This window comes from Phasianus colchicus, chromosome 3, assembly GCF_987193195.1.
Source record: "Phasianus colchicus chromosome 3, bPhaCol1.hap1.1, whole genome shotgun sequence".
In the NCBI taxonomy this organism is placed as follows: Eukaryota; Metazoa; Chordata; class Aves; order Galliformes; family Phasianidae; genus Phasianus; species Phasianus colchicus.
In genome coordinates, this window is record NC_143438.1 from 59,713,914 (window position 1) to 59,737,151 (window position 23,238).

Genomic DNA, 23,238 nt, shown 5'->3' on the forward strand with positions numbered 1-23,238 from the left:
GCATATTCTGAGAACAAATGCTTGTGGTTTGTGCTCCTAACCATGACCACCAGTTCTTGTTGAATAGCATAGGAAAGATTATGGTTTCCTGTCCGTGCCTGCTGGTGAGACAAGCTCCATTATATGATCAACAAGAAAGGTCAGATATTCCTAGTATTCCTAGTCTATTCAGTACTTCAAGCTGTTGTACTAACTGACTGCAAATACTGCCACTAGTAAAGTAAGAGAGTCTGTTAGGGCAGATTTATTTTGTTAGTTTGAAATTTTTCTCAGATTCATTTTTCAATGTAATGACATATTTTGAATGGAATAAATCATTAATTCATTTAAATGAAATGATTGGACAACTCACATGTCTGAGTGTTGTGATAGATGATTACAGGCTCTTCAGTAGAGAGAGACAGAGAAGTAGAGGTGATCAGCTAGCCCTGTATGGTAAGGAATGCTTTGGCTGCATGGATCTGGGTAATAGTGATAAAAGCTTTGAGTCAGGGAAAGGGCAAGAAGGTGGATATTATTATGGGAATCTGCTATAGAACACCTAATCAGGATGAACCAGCAAATGAAATGTTCTATAAGCAACCGGAAGTCTCATGGTCACTAGCCCATTGTCTCATTGGTACCTTCAACTTTCCTGAAGTCTGCTGGAAATACACTACAGCAAAGAGTAAACTGTGTTGGAGATTGCTGCAGCGTGTGGAAGATAACTTCCTGAGATAGATGTTGAGACAACCCATTAGGGAAGATGCCCCACTTGTCCTATTGTCTGCAAACAGAGAAGCTCTTATGGGTGATGTGATAGCTGGAGGCTGTCTTAGCAGAGCAATCATGAAATGATGGGTTGTTTTTGTTGTTTTTTTAAAAAATTATTATTTTTTTTTATTATTATTTTAACTGAAGAAAGGATGGCAGTTAGCAGAACTGCTACCTTGGATTTCCAGGGGGCAGGCTTCAGCCTATTTAGAGAGCAGGGGGAGTGGTGTGGAGATGCTGTTCCTGTCGTCACTCCGTGCAGGAGGTGGTGCAGAGCAGGGTTTCTTGCTGTTTGGAGCTCACGGTCTGTGTGCTGATAGACCCAAGGAACTGCATGCTTAGTGGAAGAGTCTGAGAGCTCGTGAGACCCCGTTTCCTTAAGACTTTCCTTAAGACTGAAATTGTGGAGAGCAGGATCACAGAATTCTTTGAGAGGTGATTCTGAAAGGCAACAGAGTCCAGGCAGGCTGGACGTTCAAGAATGAAATCTTAGGGGCACCATGCTCAGAAAATTGAGCCATAATGAAATGCTAATATGGAAAAATACAAAAATGATGTAATAATTTGTGCAGCATTACATAAAGCATAAGATGTCCATTTCTTGTGTGGTGAATGATTGCCTGGAACAATCATAAACGAATTCTGTATACAATACATTGCAATTTCAAAATGAGACAGGGACTTATAAGACTTGACTGGGAATTAAAGTTGCCAGATTCAGATATTGCTTTTGTCTGATACACACAATGTCAAAATATGCAAAGTAGGGTTTTCCTCCTGTCTTATTATCTCGCTTATCCCATCTGTGAGACACTGTGATTAGCATAGGAGTCTGTACTTCAATTTCCATTCTGAGTTGTAGTTTAGCCTTGTTTAATTTACTGTCACACAGGACAGAAGTCACCTCCTAGATTATCAGGCTTGCTTCATTTTCCTCTCATTTTCTGTTGACCCAAGAAGGTTCCCATTCATTTCAGATGCATAACTGTTTTCCTAATTGGGATACTAATTTCAGTTGTTAGTTAAAATGTCCTTTTACAGTACTGAAGAGTTGCTAGAAGGCTGGTTATGTAGCCCTCATTATTTTTCTTCTCATTGTATCTAGTCTCAAAAGTAGAACATTCCTTTTTGAACCTTACAACCCACTTAATTTTCATAACATTTTTATGTTGCAGAAGTAGCATAACAAACCATTTTATAATGTAACAAAAAATTTATTGGCATAACAGATCATTTTATCATGCTAACCCCTGTCCAAATTACTGGAAAGCTATACAGTTCCATTTGATAGGGAGTCAGAGCCTTAGTAAGAAGAAATCCCTCTAGGAGCAAATATTGGATACCCATCCAGGTATTTAATTCACTGCAGTTTTCCATTTCTGAAACGTGACTTTTTATTGAAATCTTTCTTTTCTTTTTAAACTGGTATAAAACATTTTTATATGCATAGAGTTCTCCAGCTGTAACTATATTAGACCCTTCTTTGAAGAATATATTACATAATCATTTATTTAATTCTAACACTCTAAAGCTCCTTCTGTATTTGCTTATAGTTGTTTCCAAAGAAAATATATTTTACCAGTGAAACAGTAATTTTGTATCTCATTCCGTACTATACATGACTATTGAAATGAATTGAGTATTGAAGGTTTAAGTATTTCTTTAGATTGGGGAAAAATCAAGAGAAGTATGGGAGAGTGAGATGCAATTAAAAATAAATATATTTAAATTTTATTTTTTAAATATATTTAAAATTACTTTTATTTTATGCATAGTATATCACCTTGTTATTAATATCTGTGCAGTAGCTTTAAATTTAAAATGCAAGTTTCTTTATTGAAACCTGAAGTTTTTGAGAATAGGAGTATATTCCAGTCAAAATCAAGGCAGTTTAGTGGTTCTGAAAGGGGTCTTTACAGAGAGTTTTGTAGTAGATCACAGTAAGTTTGTTCACAGCTGCACTGTGAAGCAGAAACACCCGAGCCAAGGTTCATGGGGGTAGTTCTGGAATTAGCAGCAGTATAAGTTCATCGGTACTGAAAAAGCAAAACAAATTAATTATAGCAGAGTGAAAAGCTAACACTAAAGTGCTTCAGGGGACACAAGTTATAACCTTCTCATGTCACTGCACTGCACAAGGTGAGCCTAATTTTCCACTGAGGTCTAATGACAGTACACTGTATGGTAGAACTACACCTAAAATTATGAACATTGAAGGGAACAAAAGATATAAGAGGAAAAAAAGAAAGAAAAAAAAAATCAACCACCAAAACACTCAACGCTCAAAGCATTCAATATGTTTGGTATGTTACTGCTGACCAGGATATTCTGAAGAAAAGCACTGCTTTACTTAGCAGAGGACCATCTGGTGATCTTGTCAGTATTAATTAGTATAGCCCCTAGGTGACAACAGGACCTATAAATGAAAAATGGTCACCAAAAAAAACCACAAGCCAACCAACCAAACAAACAGAAAACACTCCTGGGGAGTTACCTCATTTTCACTGCACTACAAAGCCAGTCAATTATGTGATTTAGTGAGATAAAGATAAATGAAGCTTATCCATAGTGGTGGTGAAAGCAGAAAGCACACTGGCCTAAGTTAAAGTCAAGCAGTAATCAACAGGGGATAACTTTAATTGCTAGCAGTACAACCACAATACAACCAGAAAAATTACTTTCTTTCTGCAGAATTACTGTATGTAATGAAGTTATAATATCACAGCTATTAGAACAGTCAAACCTACTCAGAAGTAGCAAAATTGGGATTTGGATTCTGTGACCACTGGATAAGTGAGCAGTCTGTCCATCAGACTGCACCTACACACATCACTGAAGCATGCCTAGGAAACTGGGTGCTGAGGCCAACTGGCTCAGGGCAACTCATGTCTATGCTGTTGATCTCAGTCTCCAAAATACGCTAGTACCTTCAGGCCACTCAGCAGCAATAATAATGGCATTGTTTTTCCGACCAAAACTGTGCTGGGAACAGTTTGGGAGAATACTGTCTGCTGTGTGGAACAGGCTGAACTCAAGCCATGTGGCAGCATGGATGACTGTGTGCCAGTGCCAGGAACACTCTCAGGCATACAGGAATTTCCTTCTATTGATGCTGCCATGGTGGGCAAATCTCCAGCTGCAATTCATTCCTCAAAGCGGACCTAGGAAGGATCTGGCAAGTAGTTAAAAGGGTCTGTTTAGTTAAAGGAGTATATAAATCTTTGGTTTGTACCAATATTTTATTTTTTTTTAATCTCAGGTGCAGAAGCTAGTGACCTTTTTGACATGATTGAGTAGGATGACATGACATCCAGCAATTACAGAGATGTTTTATGACAGCACATAATGTCAGACAGTCAATACTGGGCTGATCTCATTAATTGAAATCCTTACTAATATCCGTATTGGTGAATAGCTAAAATCAGTGGTTTTCATTTCAGAAGCATTCCATTCTGTTAAGTGCTTCCACCATCCTGATGTGGCACTGTGTGAGCACCTCCAGCCCTGCGTTAAGCTACGTGTGTCTGTCTTGTGTCAGTAGTTCTGCTGGCCTCTCTCCAAATGCAGAACTGAACATGGAGTTTGTGTGGATAAGGATTGCGTTTCTGTGCTGTTTATGAATGTTTTGCCTTTCAACATGTTTCATCTGATGTATACTTTCTTGACGTACAGCTAGAAAAAAAAGCTGAAAATACTTCGAGATTTGTGTGTGAAGCCGAAGATTGAGAGAGATGTTTAATTTATTCTAGGAATTGATTTCATTTATAGTTGGCCTTATTATGGCCCCCAAGAAAGGTCTGTTTTTTGCATAAATAGCAGATTGAAGATGGTATCAAAAGCAGTGGGGCTGTTTTAGTCTAAAAGTCTTTACCATAGAGCTCACTGGGTCTAAAACTATTAAAGAGTCTGAAGTAGGTGTTTACTTGGGTTGATACATGCAATCAGTCTGGTACAGGAACACATCTAGTGTGTGTACAGCAGTGTGGCAGTGTGGAGGCAGCTTGCACTCCTCTGTAGCAGTTGAAGGTGGAGGACTTCATGTCTGGATATATCTAATGATTATTCTGCATGGAAGAGATAACAAAACCACATTTAACTGGACACTGTCTCCCAGGATTTAGATTAGACAATATGTCCCGAAAATAGCTCTCCCCAGTGCACTTTTCAATTCTTGAACTTACAAATATTGTGCTTTCTCTAGGCAGTGGACTTCTAAAGCAGCTTTCAATACAATGTCTGAATGTTTGGTAATGTGTTCAGTGCTGGTAGAAGAATTGCAGCCTCTGTATGTTACACCATAACATATACTCTATATGTTAATGATATTTATGTACTCACTATCATTAAAGATAGTACTCACCTGTCTGAAAGATTCATACTTATTGATGAAATTTGATGCTACGCACATCTAAAAATCTAATCTTTCTTAGATTTGTCATTCTTACATTTTCAGATTCTCTTTCTTTAATTTACCAGATAGGGTCATTTCAAGTATACTGAATTTTTATTTTTATTCTGGTTGTTCCTAATTTGTTCCTGCCTTCATCCCTGCCATAAAATTAGTTTGTTCCTCTTATTTCTGAGGGATTCATTCCTCTTATTTTTGTCATAATTATATGCTGTCCTAAATGTATACGACCAGAACATGCAATATCACTTCTATAGAGAAATGAAGAACAATGTGATTTGATTACATTATTTCTGTATATCTGTCACCAGCCATTGTCTCATAGCATCCCCATGGGATTGCCTCACTTTGGGAATTATTTATGCCCTCCCACCTCCAAAGAATCTGCCAAATGTTGATTTTGTAATACTGCAATGAATTATGACATTTATTAAATTTAAATGCTTTTTTCATCAGAGAAAAATGCAATTTAATTAACAATCTTATTTAGCACAGTAGACATTAAAATGGAGTTTATGATTCTTGTGTAAATAATTAATCAAGTGAAACATTGTGAGTATTGAACTATAGAGAGGGTAAGTGCAGAAGCATTGCCAGAGTTACTTAATGATGTTCAGATCATTGACCAAGCTTTTACAACTGAGCCATAAGTCTCAATCCTTTTTAGATTAATTTGGTTGGCTCTTCCTGTATCTCCAGTGTTAAGAATTGCCTTCTCCATGCCATTGTAAAAGCTCCTGGAGTTGCTCTGAAAGAGATTGTAAAGGAGCTTTTGCTCCTCCCTTCTGGCAGTCAGAGCTACAGCTTGCTTCTTATTCATTTAGATATAACAAAAGGGCTAATTATATCAATATGTGATGGGGTGCCTCCAAGGTACTGCAGCAGTCTGCTTTTTCCCATTAGTTATGGCCATGTTATTTTTATGATTGGACAGAAAAGGATGCTAGGGAGCACATCATGTACACTGTTCTCCAAAGAAAAGCCCTGGAGGGGCTGACACCAGTGCTCAGCCAGGTTCCTTACTCTCTTTCCATTTCCCCGAGTGACGTGTGATTGATTAAGAAAGCCAGTCAACATCAGCATGTGATAGAAAAACATGAGGCAATTTACTGTTAAGGGCTACAGGAACGGTGCATGAGTAAAATATAGTAGTCCTAAAGGTATTACATCTCTCCTTGAATGTTTGCTTGTAACTTTCAAATTGCAAATAGTTTGCAAACAAAGAATGTGCAAGTGGCATAGAAAATTAACTTTGCTTTGTCTGCAAAGCTCAACTTCAACGCTTTTCCAAAAGGGGGTGTCATGGTTTCATGGTTTTTCATCACTATTCCAGGGGTGACAGGAGGTATGAAAGAAATGCCTAATAATAATAGCCAGGAAAACCTGTCTTCTCCAAGATTCATTAGTTGTTTAGAGTGATAATCAGATTATTATAAGTCAGAACTTACTCAGCCTGGGCAGTTTTACAGGAGCTTTCAGTCTCTGGAACAGACTGCAGAGAAGATAGCTTATGCCAACCTGTGGCTTTGTAGTAGCTTCTCATACATTTATTGCAATCCCTATCTCGTGCAAATTCTCCAGTGTTTAAAGGATTAGATCAGGGCTGCATAGAGCCCACTTCTCCTTTGCCAATATCAAGCCGTTTGTGTTGAAAGACATATATTCAAGAGAAATGAAGTTAGTGAGTGACTGTATCTGCACCTATGTTCTAAAAATTACTTTGTCCTTTATTGTTAGTTTTACTTAGACCGCATTGTGCTTGCAAGTAAATAGGTTGGGAATATACGCAAGTATGTGTGCCTAATTACCAGTCTGAATAAACAAAGTAACTGCCTGAAAAAAAAGGCAAGAAAAGTATATGGCTTTTTGCCATCTGAGCTTTCCTCCCGTGGGTGATCCTGCTTTTTCAAGCAGCTCATTTAAAAGGAACTGGAATCACTGATAATATAGCTATTTACATGTCCACTTATTCATTAACTGTTATGATGAGGATTTGCGAAAGGATTAGGCAACACTTGAAGTGGAGCTGGTTAAAGGTGAGGGGATAGGGGACAGAAGTTTAAGCACTGGCAATATGGCAGTGTCTTCGCCTTGTCAGCTAATCAATATGAGAACTAAATTGTTCTAGACATATTGCAGGACTTGATATAGATCTGTTTTCTGTTGACATGAAAATTACTAGGGCATTTTTCCAGCATCTTATATGAAAAAATCAATGAAATTGTGAAAATATTATGAAATGTTTTCATTTACAAGAAAAAATATTTTAACTAAAAATGAAAGCCCACTGTTAATCGTAAGTTTTAGAATTTCATGAATAGTTCTATGTAAGTAGCACAGAAACATGAGAGATAAATAGAAGATTTGGAAAATAACTTACCTTCAACTTTTGCTTGAAATTAACTTTCTATGACACTATAATAAACTATACATCTGCATCTTAGTCATGATAATTCTGTCAGATATTTTCTTTAAGATCTATCTCCAGGATTTTTCAAGTTAACCTGAACTGACATTGAACTGGGAGTTGCAGTGGCCCAGCACACAGTAAGCCCAAGTCTGCTGGTTCCAATACAACACAGCATCCCAGCAGGCAGACAGACAGGTAGTGGATGTGGTACAGACATCAATCAGAATACTAAAATCATGGTATGCTGGGGATTTGGAAATTATAAGAGAACTGTCTGTGCTGGAAAAAAAGATAAGCAATTTTGTTGTTTTTTAGCTAATGAGGAAATCCAACATTCCTCAGTTAGATAAAAATCAAGCAATATTTTCTTTAAACTTTAGGAACACTCTATTGACCATATGTTCTGTTAGCTGTTTGGTGTGCTACTGTGATACCAAAGATCCTGGAAATTCCTGCTTAAGCAATAGCACAGCGCTCCAAGGATGTTCCTCTTCATGCCTCTCCAGATACCTCCAAACTTTCAGGAACCTCTGTGGCAATCAGTACATGGTGGCTTCTTTGGAAGATGCATATTAGCGCCTTTCTGCCGAGCTGCAATACAATACAAACAGCCCTGCTGTGTCCCCAGCAGCATGCTGTTATCACATCCACTCCATTTGCAAAGCTGATATGTCACTCAAGGAAATGAGCTCCTTCTCTAGATGAAGTCCTCACGTGGCTGAATAGGTTTTGCTTTTTCTAATTGATTTTTAGGTGCAAACACGTTTTTAAATAATGAGAAGGTATTTTACCAAGGTGAACCAATTTCTTAGCCTGAGTGTGCATGTCTACTGTAATGAAGGCAGGCACACCAGCAGCAAGCCTCACACTGCACTCTTGCTTATCCTAACAACAATAGATTTGTGTTTGCTAGTAGTCATCAGAATATTTCCTTCTGCTTACAACATTGCTAACCATGTGACTGGTCTTTCTTATGTTGGGGAAAATATTCACTGAGTAAAAATCATGTCTGTTGAGCTGTTCACCGATGGGACATTTTTCTTTTAATCATCTACTGAATTTGCAGCCTAGCTCTGACATTGAAATTTGCCACCTAAACGTGGCCTGACTATTTCTATTTTTCCCTCTTGATGACTACAGTCCCAGGTGATTTGTAACACTCTCTAAGTGCTGCACTAACACTGTCCTAAGGAAATGTGGGAATGCAGAGTTGGAATTTCACTAAACAATCAGTGGAACAACACAGACTCCTCGAGGTTTGAGGGAATGATTTGTCTTTCACTGAGGAAAAAGGTCAATATGCATACATGCTCCTCTCAGAACTACTCACAGAAAGACAAGGTGTTCTTGAAAAATTTCTTTTGATTTAGGAAGATTCCATAATATTTCTGTTTATCTGTTCTTTGTTTGTGCTCTAGTATTGCAGAAAGCATTGTAAAACTTTTGCGCTGCCAGACTTGTTCTTTTGCTTCAGCGCCTTTCAAAGATGGTGCTGCAACACTGTGATTCACAAAAGGAAGGAAGTGAAGGAGGGAGGGGTTATGACCCACAAGACTCATTCACATTGGCTGCAGATTGTAGTATCTAGATAACAATGGCAATACAACATGAGTACAGTTAAGGCACAGGTTTATGAGTGCCTAAGAAGTGATGCCTCCCTGTATCACAGTAGTAGTGAAGGTGGAGATACAGGATGATTTTATTTTTTTTTTTAACTTCTATTTGTTTTTTCAGTGGTTGTCAGGCTTACCTAAGAGAAAAAGCAGTTTTATTGTGCTTTTATAAAGCAAAAGAAATGAGTTTCAGGTCATGGAATGAAAATGGACAAACAGAAGTGAGAAGGATGGTATTTTAGGTTATGGCTAGGAATACGTTGGTATAAGGATTGTTGTGTTCTCTGAAGGTTCATAATAGACAGAGACAGAGTGAAACTGATGCTTGAATAATTTCTTTGCTGTGGTTTGATTATGATTTGAACAGGTGAGATTGCTAGTGGTCTTGAAAGAGAGACTGATGTGAATTACTTTCAGCTTGTAAGTTTTCTTCACATGTCAGTAACAATTCTGAGAGAACAAAATCACCTTAAGGTAGAAGCCTGAAAAGCAAATTCATTTCTTCTTGCCCTTGGAGAATAGGCAGAAAGCTTCAACTGAAACAACTGCCCACATGGAAAAAACAGAAATTATAAATAATGGTGTTTCTCCACAATTCTGATGTTAGTCTGAATTAAAATGATAATTTAATGAATGTGTTGTGAAAGACCATCTTAGTTTCAGCTGGGATGGAATTCTTTTCTTCAGAGTGTCTGGTACGACGTGGTGTTTGGTTCTAGGAGAAAAATAATACAGATACCACACTGATGTTTATAGTTGCTGCTAAACAGTGTTGTATAGAGCCAAGGCCATTCACAGCAAAGGGCTCAAGGAGGGCCTAGGGAACAGAGTTAGGACAGCTATCACACATAGTGGGTATTTGAAATAACCTCTCCATCACCTGTAGGCTTTCTTACAAATTTGATCCCACTATCTCGATACTGATTTTTTTTTTACTCGGGCAAACAAGAATGAGCCAATAATTTCTCCATTTCTTCATGGTGAAATACTGTGACATACCAAACATACTGCATGAAAATGCCTTTCCTAAATAAGCTCATAGAGGAGCAACAGTTTTGAGTCTGGAACACCGCTGGACAAGCCTCAAGTTTATTTTACTTTTCAGCATTACTTTTTTATTTTCTTTACCTGGGAGATCTGGATGAACTATGTGCAAGAGCATATGTTATCTCATTGCCAATGTCACTGAAGCTAAAGCAATTTTCTGTGTATTTTGTTATGATGCATATAACTGGGTGTAAATGATGGGAAGCCATGCCATGTTGGGGTTTTCCCAGAAGCAGCCTCACAAGAAATCATTCCTGCTAGAAAAAGAAACTATATTTTTATGTTCTTCTGTCTGAAAGGACTGTAACTTAGGCTTTGCTAGTAATATCAGCTAGCCCAGACTATTTCTCCTAGTTTATTTTAGAAAGAAACACTAGAAGTTTTGAATACAGAAGATTAGTTTAAAATACAGAAGATTAGATTAAAATAATTATATATAAAAAAAAACAACAAACTGAAGTAATTTACTTCAACACCTTTGTCAGTGTCCTCTGAAAATCCCTTTCCCATGCAAAATGAAGAACAACATCTAAGACTATGGATGCATCCCCAAATTTGCTATATAGGCTGCATGATTTCATGAATGACCAAAGGGGTAACAGCATGACAACATTTATTTCAAACTACCAGCCACTGCATATCAAACTATTTGAAGAAATAACGTCATCTAGAAAAAGACTTTACTCACTTAAAGTTCCCTACCTTGCATTTATCTTTGTGCTTGAAGTTATTTGAACAATAATAATAATGAAAAATTCTTGATATGTAAGCCCTTCCAAACCAACTGTTTCTATTTCGTGTTAATATTACCATTCTTTTCCTGGGACACAAAACATAAAGTGGTAGATGTAATGATGAGAACTGAATATTTTAGGATCCCTTCTGGAGCACGAACAGAGATTAGTTCGAAGAGAAGGGCCTGAGCTGTTAGATGACGAGGTACCAGATCTGTTCTGCTCACTGTCTGCTGTCACCTGGTCCTCATCACAAATAAATCAAAGAATTTTACAGTTGCAGTTGTTTCTCTCCTCTGAGCAAGCCACCGCTGGCTCATTGAAACTGCAGCTGGATGACAAGGAAACTGGGTACAGAATGCCTGCACTCAAGCCTGTTTTTCAAGCTCAGGGGCCAGAAAAGGCAAGAATGCTCTTTGGTTTGGAATCTGACCTTGCTTTTATTGACATCTGCATTCCAGACTCAGTGACTATGACTGTCATGTGCCTCAGAAACAATTTAATTCATTTTGCTTCTCCTGTTTCATCACCAGCATGTGCTCCACAAATTAGGGGCTCCATGGTGTACAGAAGAATTTTTGAGCATGGTAGAGACTGATGACTTCCATCCAGTGAGAAATTGAAGCACTCTATCACGTAAAATAAGTAAAACATGAAGTAAAGAAAAATATCCTCAAATGAGTTAAGAACTTTGCAACTTATCCTGCTGCAGACAAACTGGACTTCTGAGGGAGGTTGTACAGAAATTTTTCAGAGAATAAATGTCTTTGATTCTGCTTTTACTTGAGGAAAATTAAAAATGCAAACAAAGCAAGAGGGATGTGGGATTATCTGTGCAGCTTTGAAGTGGCAGTTGGAGTGAATCCATTCTTACGATCCAACATATTCAAAACAATAAAGATAAAAGTAATGCTTTACATGGAACATCATCTGTGCCTATAGCATATGTAAAGACTTTGCCTTGAATATGTTTTGCATATTTCCATGGTGAATTAAAACCTTTTTTGAGACAGAATTCCTTTCATTTGAGGAAACAGAGGCTCTTGAGAATGAAAGTACATCTGCACAGTATAGACTTACTTTCCCACTCCTTTCATCTCTTAGTTTTCTGTTTCCAATTTGTTGCTGAAATCAGCGTTTCAGTCTATGGTTCATGTGATGATTTTCTGATATACAGAAAAAAGAACTTTCAACAGAAAATAAACTGAATACTGGTAAACCAGAATATATACAAAAAGAAGGCTGAATGTGAATGTTTATGCTTTTCTGAAATAGTAGACCTTGTCAGTTGCCCCAGTCGTGAATACACTAAGTCAAAATTCACATCCTATGCCTGGTTCACATAGCTTCCTTTTTAGTTAAATTAAATAACAAAAACAGTATTCCTTTCTCAATTCTGTAGAATTAATTTCTTTTTCTGGACTTGCTCTACTCAGTGGTAGAAATTCCTACCAGGATCAAAAATATAGGATGAAGTTTATAATATATTCATTTGTTCTTACAAGATATGTTTGTATGAATATAAACTACATAGCATATAATTTTGTTGTTGTTTTTTTTTTTTTTTTAAGAATGTGTGCACTTCTAATCTGTAAGATGCCAGGTCCCTGAACAATTCCACTTCCATATTGCCAAGATGAAAGTCTAGGTGCTTCAAGGAGCTGGAGAAGAAATTAAAAGAAAAAAAAAAATGTGTTTTCTAATTACACTCTGTCAGATACACTATATAAACAGAGAAGCTGAGCCGGTTTATATCAGAATTCATTACGTTATTCACTACACAATGGATTTAATAATCCTATAAACATCTTCATGAGTAAACTTCAGAAGGCTTATTCTTTCTTCCCACATGTGGGGATTTTATAATGGGCACCATGTTAGTTCAAAGTAAAACTTAATGTTTTGGTTGCTACTTAATGCATTTGACCTTACGGCTCTACATCACATATGCATACTCTCTAGATTGCTACTCACAGACAATATTTTGGGATATAATTCGAGGGGAATTTGCCTATAACTGCCTAACTTCCAAAGTCACTGCAGGCAGCATAGATTGGAGCTGTAGAGGATATAAGGTAGGAGCTGTTTTGCACTTTGGCCTGAGGCAGCATCAGCTGGGCTGTGTGAATTAGTAATATTTAAATGTGTAGTTCATACTAAGCAATAATGCCAATAGAAAGGAATAGAAACAAAAAGGAAGAAACAGGTTAGTCTTTATTGACTGGGTTTTTGCAGATATAGTGTCATTAAGAATGCTACTGCCACCTCAGTGAGTCTAACAGTCTGCAAAGCTACCCTTTTCCTAAAATGAATATCTAATTTGATTCCTGATAGCATCACATGAACAAGTCAAATTTAATATTCATATTCATTCCATCTGAATTTATTATTAATATCTTTCAGCTGAGAGTAATTTCTATACTTTTCTCCTCTATATCTTCCATCATTCACCTTTAGTCATAGAATAAACTGCAACTGACTCTCTTTGTAGAGCAAAAGCTTTGCTCAGTTCCCACTTTTCTCTTACTTATCCACTTCAGGACTTTTTTTCATTTATCAGTTGTTCTAAAATGAGAATTAAGTCCTGGGTGTTCTCGTTTTGACATTTCTCTGTTAGTGAGCAGTCATGCTCACATGTATATTCCACACTGAGCAGTGAGCATAGGCAAGCATCATTAACTCATGGTTCTGCTGAACCCTAAATTGAATTCTGTTGAAAGCAGAAACTGTTTCTGAGCTTCACAGATGTGAATGGAGCCCTTGTGCAAAAAAATCTAAGATTAAACTGTACAGAGCCGATGGGAGGCGGGCTAACGTTTGTTGATACCCTTGCTAGAGTTCTTGCAATGTTATCCTTAGTACTGCTCACATGCATTTATGTTTGTTATGTTTCTGATGAAAGCCAGATAAAACTTCCAGTGCTGTGGTTCACATTGGTTCACATCAAGCAAAAATTTTCTTCTGCATGAAACATAACTGCTGTAGGACACCTCAGGCATGAGAGCCCTAAACAGGCATTCAACTGATGGGATCAGACCGGGGCTAGCTCTAAAGTTAAAACCAAGCCAAAACAGAAGAACCTGGTATATGCATAATGTATTATAAGGTTCTCAGGTCCAGCTGTTTTGCTGTTCAGTACCTGGTGGTCTGCACTGCTTGCTGATGTAGTTACAACCCTCATGGTTGCCTAGTTTATAAAACACTTCCACTAGTGGATAATTCTGCCACATATAAAACATTCTGCCTAAAATTTTCATAGTACGAGAAATGACTGAAACTAACTTAGTTCTACTATCCAACCTTTTCTTAGAAAAGCTCCACCCTACCAATTTAAAAAGAGAAACCTTATATTGTTATATCCCTGTTGTGAAATGGGGGTTTGAAATCTGCAGGGAGAAAGAGATAAAGAGGAATGTTCTCATGTTAAATAATTTTGTTCTCTGTCTGCACAGATATTTGGTAGAGCTCTGTTTCAGTACTGTCTTTTAAATGTGTCAGATCTGTTCTCTGACAATTCTGTTAATGTAGAGCAGTCTCCAGCCTCAGTGCTGTTTTGCACTGTTCCCATAGGTGAGCTGCAAAGGCCAGCAGGTATTTCACTTAAAGCACCTTCTTCAGGAGTGGCCAAAATGCATCATCTTTAATCTAATGCTCTTGCTGATGACGTGTGAAGAGGCAAGGTAAGCAACAACCCATAGAGAAGAGTTAAGAATGTATGAAGAAGCCAAGTGACAAAAAAAAGGAGAAATCCTCCCCTTCTAATGTTAGGCATGCTCTTCAGAGCTAGTTCTAAGTAACACATGCACATCCTCTATGAAAGCACAGATGCTCTATTTCTTGTATACTTTCTGCTCCATCCCTCATTATTAGTGTTAAACATCTTTCTATATCAGTACCTATACTGTCATTCATGCATAATCTCGCTTGACATTTCTGGGTTATCTACAGCCAGTGTGTCTGAATATAAGTGAAAGAACATTACTAATTAAGCACCAATTTTGAAATACCCCAATTCTTTTAACTTTGTTGTCTATTCATTTATGTAGATAGTAATTGACACTGAAATACTGCATACCTGCACATATTAGGACTAATTGCTCTTTACAATTTTTTGAGGAAAAAAATGGGATGTAAAGACTCAAAAGAACTGCTAGCTGCTGCTCAGTTGATGTGTACTGTAGAATCTAGGGCAAATTATGAAGTCTTCACAATTACTTCTTTTTCTTTTATAGTGCCTTTGGTAACTTTTGTCTCTGTGATCCTGAAAAAAATGCTGAAGGTCTTCAAAGGGTGCTGAGCACTTCCTAGATCAAACTCTTTGATATAAATGTGTTGGCTGAGTGATTCTGTTTGTACTTGTCCATCTAGCATAATGCTGATTCTTAGCAAATGGAAACAGTATCATTTGAAGATGAGTGAAAAAAAGGTAGTCCAGGAAATAGGGTACTCTGTACAGCAAAAGTCAGGCTCCTTGTATGCACCACACTACACAGTACCATGAAATTGTTGTTCCCGCTGTTTCCTCTGTTCTTTTATTTGTAAAACAGTTGCTTGAAAGCTGTGCTTAGATTTTATCCAGTGATATGTCTGAAAGTAAGTATTCTGTTTAATAGATATCATCAATTTCTTTAGCTGACATTAGGCTACTATCACACAAACACAAGATGTTTTGTCTCAGAGGTATTCAGAAACTTCCTAGAATTTATTCAGGATAATTTAGTGGCCAAAATAAAAAGCTATCATCAACACTAAGAAACAAATTTATTTTAGAAGTAACAACCCTGAACAAGCAGAAACACATTGCATCTGACTATCATTTAGTAATTAGCATTTTGTGTTTCTCAGAGCATCCATTCATTCAGGCTTTAGCAGCATCCTGTCTGTGAATTATGATTTACAACAAGCCAAAGTGAGGCACATGAGACCAAGCAGACAGAACACCAATGCCTGTCACGTGGGCAAGTGCTGCTGCTTTTTAAGTACCAGACAAAGATTTAAATGAGCAGGGAGCCTTCAAAGAAAGCATCAATCTAAGTAAGCAGTAAAAAAATACCCTTCTGTCATTGGCATGATTTCAGCTGAGCAGAGATACTCAACACAATGCCAAAGATTTTGAGACCAGACAAGTACAAGATATCAAAGAAATGCAGACATGGTAAAAATCCCTCATGGTATTTCGTTAAGAAGCACATCACAAAGAGAGAGGACAATGGTACTCAGCTAGAGAATAAAACTGTCTGTTTCTTTCCCCTCATTAATATATGTGACTGTGTGATTAACTTGGTTAAGTCTTTTAAAATTGAGAGTGTATTAACAGAGGCAAATAAATACAAATAACTATTTCCAGAATAAGCATCCCCATAAGATTCATGAATCTTATGGTAATAGACCATGATTTTTTGAGACTTTGTTATGGAAGAATATTCTATGTAAGTAAATTTTAGACAATTGATTGCCTGCACAATTTCCTGATAGTATAAACTATAAATAATTATCAGCTGGCAGTGGGTCATTCAGCCATATTTTACGTCCTGTTCTGTAGTTGTACTAACATGACTGTAACAGAAAAGAAGACTGTTAAAATGAAGTGCTGGAAGCTTTAACTGTCTCGAGGAGTAAATAGCCATTCTTGTGAGATGAGGATGTGTCTGAGCTTCGTATTTCTTATGGACTGATTGTCATTGTCATCTTTTTCATTCGCAAGTCATTTTTCCACTTATGCACAGTGCATCTTCATGTGCATTACTGCATTTCCCCTGGGAACTGCTGGTTTACCCTAGTTGTCAGAAAGTCTGGATGCCTCCTCCTCTAGAAGTGATGACCAATGACCATGAGTTCTCGCAGGCATCCCACAGTACCTGGCTGACCAATATCTTATGCATGCCTCTAATGCTCTGACACCACTCCAACCCAGTGTTTCCTCTTGCTGAAATGTGGCCATGTGTCACCTGCTGCTACTGTAGCTTTTCAAGTGTGCAGATACTTCTGGGTGGTCTTATATCAGCATCAGCCAGTACCAGCCCCCCTTAGAGAGAACTTAAGCGCAGGTCCTTCTGAGTGATTAACAGTCACTTAACAATATTGACTTGCAGGTCTGCAAGCAAAATAAAAAACTTGGACAGAAAGCAACAGCATGGTAAAGCAGAAAATCTTGTGGCAGGTTATAGTAATGCTAGCAAAATCATAAGGCCTCTGAGATACTTCATACAGCCTAATAGTTCTGTGAGGAGCTATCACACATCTGTCAGAGGCCTAGAGATGAGACTGTAATCAGCACAGTGTGATATTTATGTGATTGTAAGAAATGCTTAAAGACTTGATTTGTGAGCATGATGTCTTTACCACCATTCTAATTCTCCTTCTCTCGTGCTTCCAGCCTCTTTTCTCTCACCTTTCCACTAGATGCTACTTCAAGTGGAGTGTACAAATACAGAGCTCTTCTCCCTCCCTGGTATACAATTACAACCACTGCTTAGCACATCCCTTCTCAGCCCCCTAAACCACTTACTGCTTTGGTCCTTTCTTATCTGGATGCCCAAAGTAAGAGCACTTCAGAGGCTGACAAGCATAACACTCAGGGAAAAGAAAGCATTTTTCATGGCAACACAGAAAAGAAAAAGTAACAAAATGTGCGTGTAGGGAGTGTTTTGTGGCTGCTTTTAAGGTTTTTCAGTTGATGTAAAATATTAAAAAGTAAGCTGTCCATTTTGTTGTTACATAAAGACATTTATTTTTGTGTGTGTGTAGACTGAAGTGCTCTGTGTATTGGTTTCAGGTATCAGAATTAGCTCTGCTCATGCCAAATACTCTCTCTGCGTCCAACACAGAGCCCACACAGCCAGGCGATATCATGCAGTGTTCCTATTCCTGCTGCCAGTGTTTCTTTCTACCTTCCTCTTCTGCACTAGCTCTTGAGTAAATAGCAGCAACCGTCACTGCTTAATTTTTTCTGTTGCCTTTCTGCAAAGAGCTGTTGATTGCCTTTTGGAAAGAGAACTTCAAAGAGATAACAGTTTTGAGACCTGCTTCGAGCCTTTTCACTACCTGTACCAACCCTCCTTCACTAGTGCATGGAGACACATAGGCAGTTATTAGTACATGCCTTATCTAAAGATGTTCCTTAACACCCAGAGCCCATAAAGCATACCTTGGCTCATGGATGTCCAATCTTTGGGCTTGCCTGGTCACACTGAATGAAGAAGAATTTTCTTGGGCTGCATATACATAGGTCACTCTGGAAGTAGTATCTCCTATTTATTTCCTTGAAAATTACAACAGATATAAAAAGCATAATAACACTGTTTGATTCAGCAAATTCTCAGCTACAAAATATTGTTTTTGCACATAGTCACAAACATTAGCTATGCTTTTTTGCCAGCAGTGAACAAGACCTTGCACACTGCACTTTTAAAAATCTGTACCAACAGAGGTGATTCACCATCTATCACTGCTGAAATGCACCACCCATCACTGTGTTGATGAATGTCACTGGCTGCCATTTTTTCTACATGAAGGAATTCAGTGACACACCTTTGCTTCATATGCAATTTCATGTCAGGCACCAGTATGTCAGACTGCCTCTCTGCTGCCATCTGTCACATGACAACAAAAAACAAATATTGGAGGGAAGATTTCACCTTTACTGCCATACTGCCAGTATCTGCCCCTGATGTTGAGTTGACATCATAAAGTAGGAGCCATCATAAAATATATAAAATAGTTAATGTATATAAAGTAACAAATGTATTTTAATTTTTATGCTTTTATTAAAACATATAATAAAGAGAACAACAAAAAACCCCATAAAGCTAGTGGGAAACATGACCCTCTTTTTGTCACCCTGTTTCAGTGGCAATGAATTCATTTGAAAATCCACATCTATTTATGTTGACTGAAAACAGAGTTGCAAATAAACAAACAAACAAAAATTGATGATTTTTTCAGCAATCTCGAAACCTATTCTCAAATTCCTGCACCAAAACAGAAGGCACAGCTGCCTATATTTTGCTGTTCCCAGGACTGTGCTTAGCCAGTGTATCAAAATGCATAAGCTTATTTGCCATAGCTTGAGCTGGCACTGCACTGCGCACTCCCCATGCCTGGGTTTCAGCCTGAATGGAGTTCATAGCACACTGATGTTCAGTTGGTGCTGAGGGGACAGGCCAGGCCACACAGTGGGACAGAGCCAGCAACATGATGATGCAGAGCAGGGGGCAGCTCATGCAGCTCATGAGCTACAGGTTGGGCGTGCCTGCCTTGGCTATTTTGTCCCAGTGCTGAAATACATATACACATAGCCTTTATTTACCCAACATCTAAGACAAAGGAGTGATTGGATACTGACCTTTTTGTATTCTCTTCCTACAAAATAACAGTTTACATGGCCAATTTAATGCAGAAATAGCTGCTGGAGATAACAGGCAAGAAAACAACTGACCTGGATATATGACCTTGGGAAAAAAATAACTGCTCTTAGTTTATCCGTTTTCTAGCTTTATTAATATGGTTCAGTCTTAATTTGCTTACTAAAAAATTAGATTAATGTATGTATTATTTGTATACTCAGACATAAAAGAGCACCCTAAGAGTTCCAAGGTACCTTAAGAAGTCAGAAGTTCTTTATGCACTAAGGGATGACTAAATGATCTTTATCATCTTTTACAGATCTTCACAGAATCTATTTTGCAATGCCAGACCATGGCAACAATTTTACTTTTATAGTTAACATTACTCATAACTCAAAAGTTTTCCAACCAAAATTTTCTTTGCTAAAAACTAGCATTAGGTTTCACATCTTTCAGGCTGAGAACGCAGTAAAGTTGATTATGTTTATCTTCAGATCTTTTTCACATATTCAAAAATTGTTGTAACACATTCTGCTGTTTATTTTAGACTTCCTTAGACTGTACAAATTTTTCCAGTTGTGATGTTAGGCCACTTTCCCCAAGCTCACAATCACTGTCCTTGTTCTCTAGATTCTCTCCAATGTTACCTTAAATACAGAGCCCAGAAGTAAATGTGGTGGGCAATATTGGTAGTAGGTGGACAGTTGGACCAGATGATCTTAGAGATCTTTTCCAACTGTAATGATTCTATGATTCTGTGGTGCCTAATGTACTTCATCTGCTGATGTCATCATACTCATACTTGGAGTAAATTCCCAAATATACCATTTTAAAATTTCACTCATGATATTTTAATAGATTATTAAGCATTGAGCCCCATTTATCAGCAGTTACTTCTGTTCTCAAGGTATGACCACAGAGCCTCTCTATGTCTGTCTCTCAGCTGTCTTACTAGCCTAAATTTTGATCATGTCTCTCTGCCAGCATTGGTGAGGCACCTAGGAAGATTGTACAAAACATAAGAAACAGAATTCAGACCAACTGATGCAGCTGTTAAGAATAAACAAGGTTACAGGTACATGATTCCTCATTCACATCTGAACCTTGATCTGATAACAGACATTTTCTTGCTTTGCGTATGTTATTTTGCTTCTGAGGGAATTCCTAAAAGCCACATTCTGCATTTAGAGACTTTTTAGTATGAAGAGAGGACTTCTTAGTATGAAGGACTAGTATTAGAGGACTTTTTAGTATGAAGAGAGTCAGGAAAAAAATGGCATTTTCTTGTATTCAGCATAGCAGCCAGAGGCAAGATGATTTTTCAATTACTTTCTCTGTAAACGAAATATGCAGACAGTATAGATTCTCTCTTAAGAAGATCATGGTGGGAAAAGAAGCAGTCACAAACCAGAACAGATATATCAGTACTACTGGGTTAGTCAATCTTTAGTAAATATTTGTGCAAAATATATTATGTGGCAGCCTAATGTAGCCTGAAATTACACTGAGGGTGAGAAGCAGGAATATTCTTACTGAACTAGTCTCGAATTCGACTGCTCTGTTAGAAGGCCATATTTTGCCACCTGAGCAGCGCCTCACTTCAGAGGAGAGCTCATCAAACTCATACGAAACACTGTGCAACAGGAACATTACCAAATGCAAGGAAAGGTGATTTCAGTCTCACCATGGGTGTTCTCCTGGGGATTCTGTTCTTCCACAAGACTGCATTGTCACAGATCCTGAGTGCTGGGCTGTGCAGCCATTCCTTTGTTATTAACTGTTTTGGCCCGATGACCTCTTTCTGCTCAGTGCTGCCACACTCTTATCACCTTGTATGTCATAGCACTCACCCTGTCAATCATGGATCACACTTCTCTGGGTCAGGTAGAATGTGAGTTAGAGTCACTGCGCTCCAGTTATATTTCATACAAGCTATCAGTTTCTGCTTTGGAGTAATTGATGTCCCTTTGAGCACAAGTGCTTAAGAGAAAGATTCAATGATATAAAAAGCTGAGAGCCATTTTCAGACTCCCTGGAAGTTTGCAGCTTACTGCAACCTCATAAAGCAAATATAGTGGTGGGCAAGGTAAAGGAGTCAAGTCAAGCTGCCCATTTCTGAGACCAAAACCTGTTGTCAGGGATGAAGCACGATAAAGCAACAAAAGGTGATGACTGTGCTAATTTCATTGCCTGCTTTCTCTGCTGGGTCTCTTCAAGCCAACAAGTCTTCAACTTTTGTCAGTTAACTGCAGTCCTAAGTGATAGAATCAAAAAATCATAGAATCTAAAAACCATAGAATCAAAGAATCACAGACTCATAGAATGGCTTGGGTTGGAAGGGTCCTTTAAGATCATGTAGTTCCAACCCCCTGCAACCCCCTGCAAGCGCAACTCTCTCTTGACCAGGTTGCTCAAAGCCCCATCCAGCCTGGACTTGAATGCTTCTGGGGAGAGGGATCCACAACCTTACTGGGCTACCTATTCCAGTGTTTCACCACCCTCACAGAAAAGAATTTCTTCCTAATATTTAGTCTAAATTTACCCTCTTCCAGTTTAAAACCATTTTCCCTCAGCCTAAATGCCTTTATAAGAAGTCCTTCCCCAGCTTTCCTGTAGGCCCCTTCAGGTACTAGAAGGCTGCTGTAAGGTTTCCTTGGAGCCCTCTGTTCTCTAAGCTGATGGGCCCCAGCTCTCCCAGTCTGACCTCGTAGGGTAGGTGCTCCAACCCTCTAATCATCTTTGTGGTCCTCCTCTGGACCCGCTTCAACAATTCCCTGTCCTTCTTGGGTGTCCCAGAACTGGACTCAGTACTCCCAGTGGGGTCTTACGAGAGCAGAATAGGAGGGCAGAATAACCTCCCACAACCTGCTGGTCACACTTTTGATGCAACTCAGGATTCGGTTGGCCTTCTGGGCTGCAAGCACACATTGCCAATTCATGTTGAGTCTCTCATCAACTGACACTTCCAGATACTTCTCCTCTGAGCTGCTCTCAAGCCATTCTCTACCCAACCTGTATCTGTGCTTGGGGTTGCCCCAACTCAGGTGCGGGACCTTGCACTTGGCCTTCATGAGGTTGGCATGGGCCTACCTCTCAATCCTGCCCCAGTCCCCCTGGTTAGCATCTTTTCCCTCTAACATGTCAACTGCACAACTCAGCTTGGTGTTGTCTGCAAACTTATTGAGGGTGCAACTCGATCCCACTGTTCATGTCACTTACAAGATGTTAAATAAAACCAGTCCCAGCACTGATTCCTGAGGAGTGCCTCTCTTCAGTGGTTTCCACTTGGATACTGAGCACTGACCGCAACTCTCTGAATGTGACCATCCAGCCAGTTCCTCATCCAGCAGGTGTTCCATCCATCAAATCCTTTTTTCTCCAATTTGGTAACCAGGATGTCATGCGGGACAGTGTCAAACACAAGTCCAGGTATATGATGTCAGTTGTTCTTCCTTGATCCACTGAGGCTGTAACTTTATCATAAAAGGCCACCACATTTGTCACGCATGACTTACTCTCAGTGAAGCCATACTGGTTACCACCAATCACCTCATCTTTATTCTCCTTGTGCCTTAGTAGAGCCTTCAGGAGTATCTACTCCATGATTTTGCCAGGCACAGAGCGGTGAGTGATTGACCTGTAATTCCCTGGTTGTTGTTGTTTTTCCCTGCTTGAAAGTGGGGATTATGTTTCCCCTCTAATGTGTCTATTACTGAAAGAAAGACTGAAGTGTGGGCACAGCTGGCAGAGCCTCTGATGATGTTTGTTGAAACAAGGCACTGTAACAGCACAGGGTATAAGGTGGCAGGTATTTAAAATCAGTTTCATTCAGAAGACACCGAAGAGCTTGTCTGCCTCTGCTTTTGCAATCAGACTAACTCACCATTTCAACACCATGCTGATGAATGCAGTGCAGGTTTCAGTAGAG

At 38.6% G+C, this 23,238-nt stretch overlaps 1 protein-coding gene across 3 annotated transcripts in view; it reads left to right on the forward strand.

Annotated features, from left to right (window-relative positions):
• NKAIN3 (sodium/potassium transporting ATPase interacting 3) overlaps positions 1-23,238 on the forward strand; it is a 339,390-nt gene that overhangs the window by 258,655 nt on the left and 57,497 nt on the right. The window lies entirely within an intron of this gene.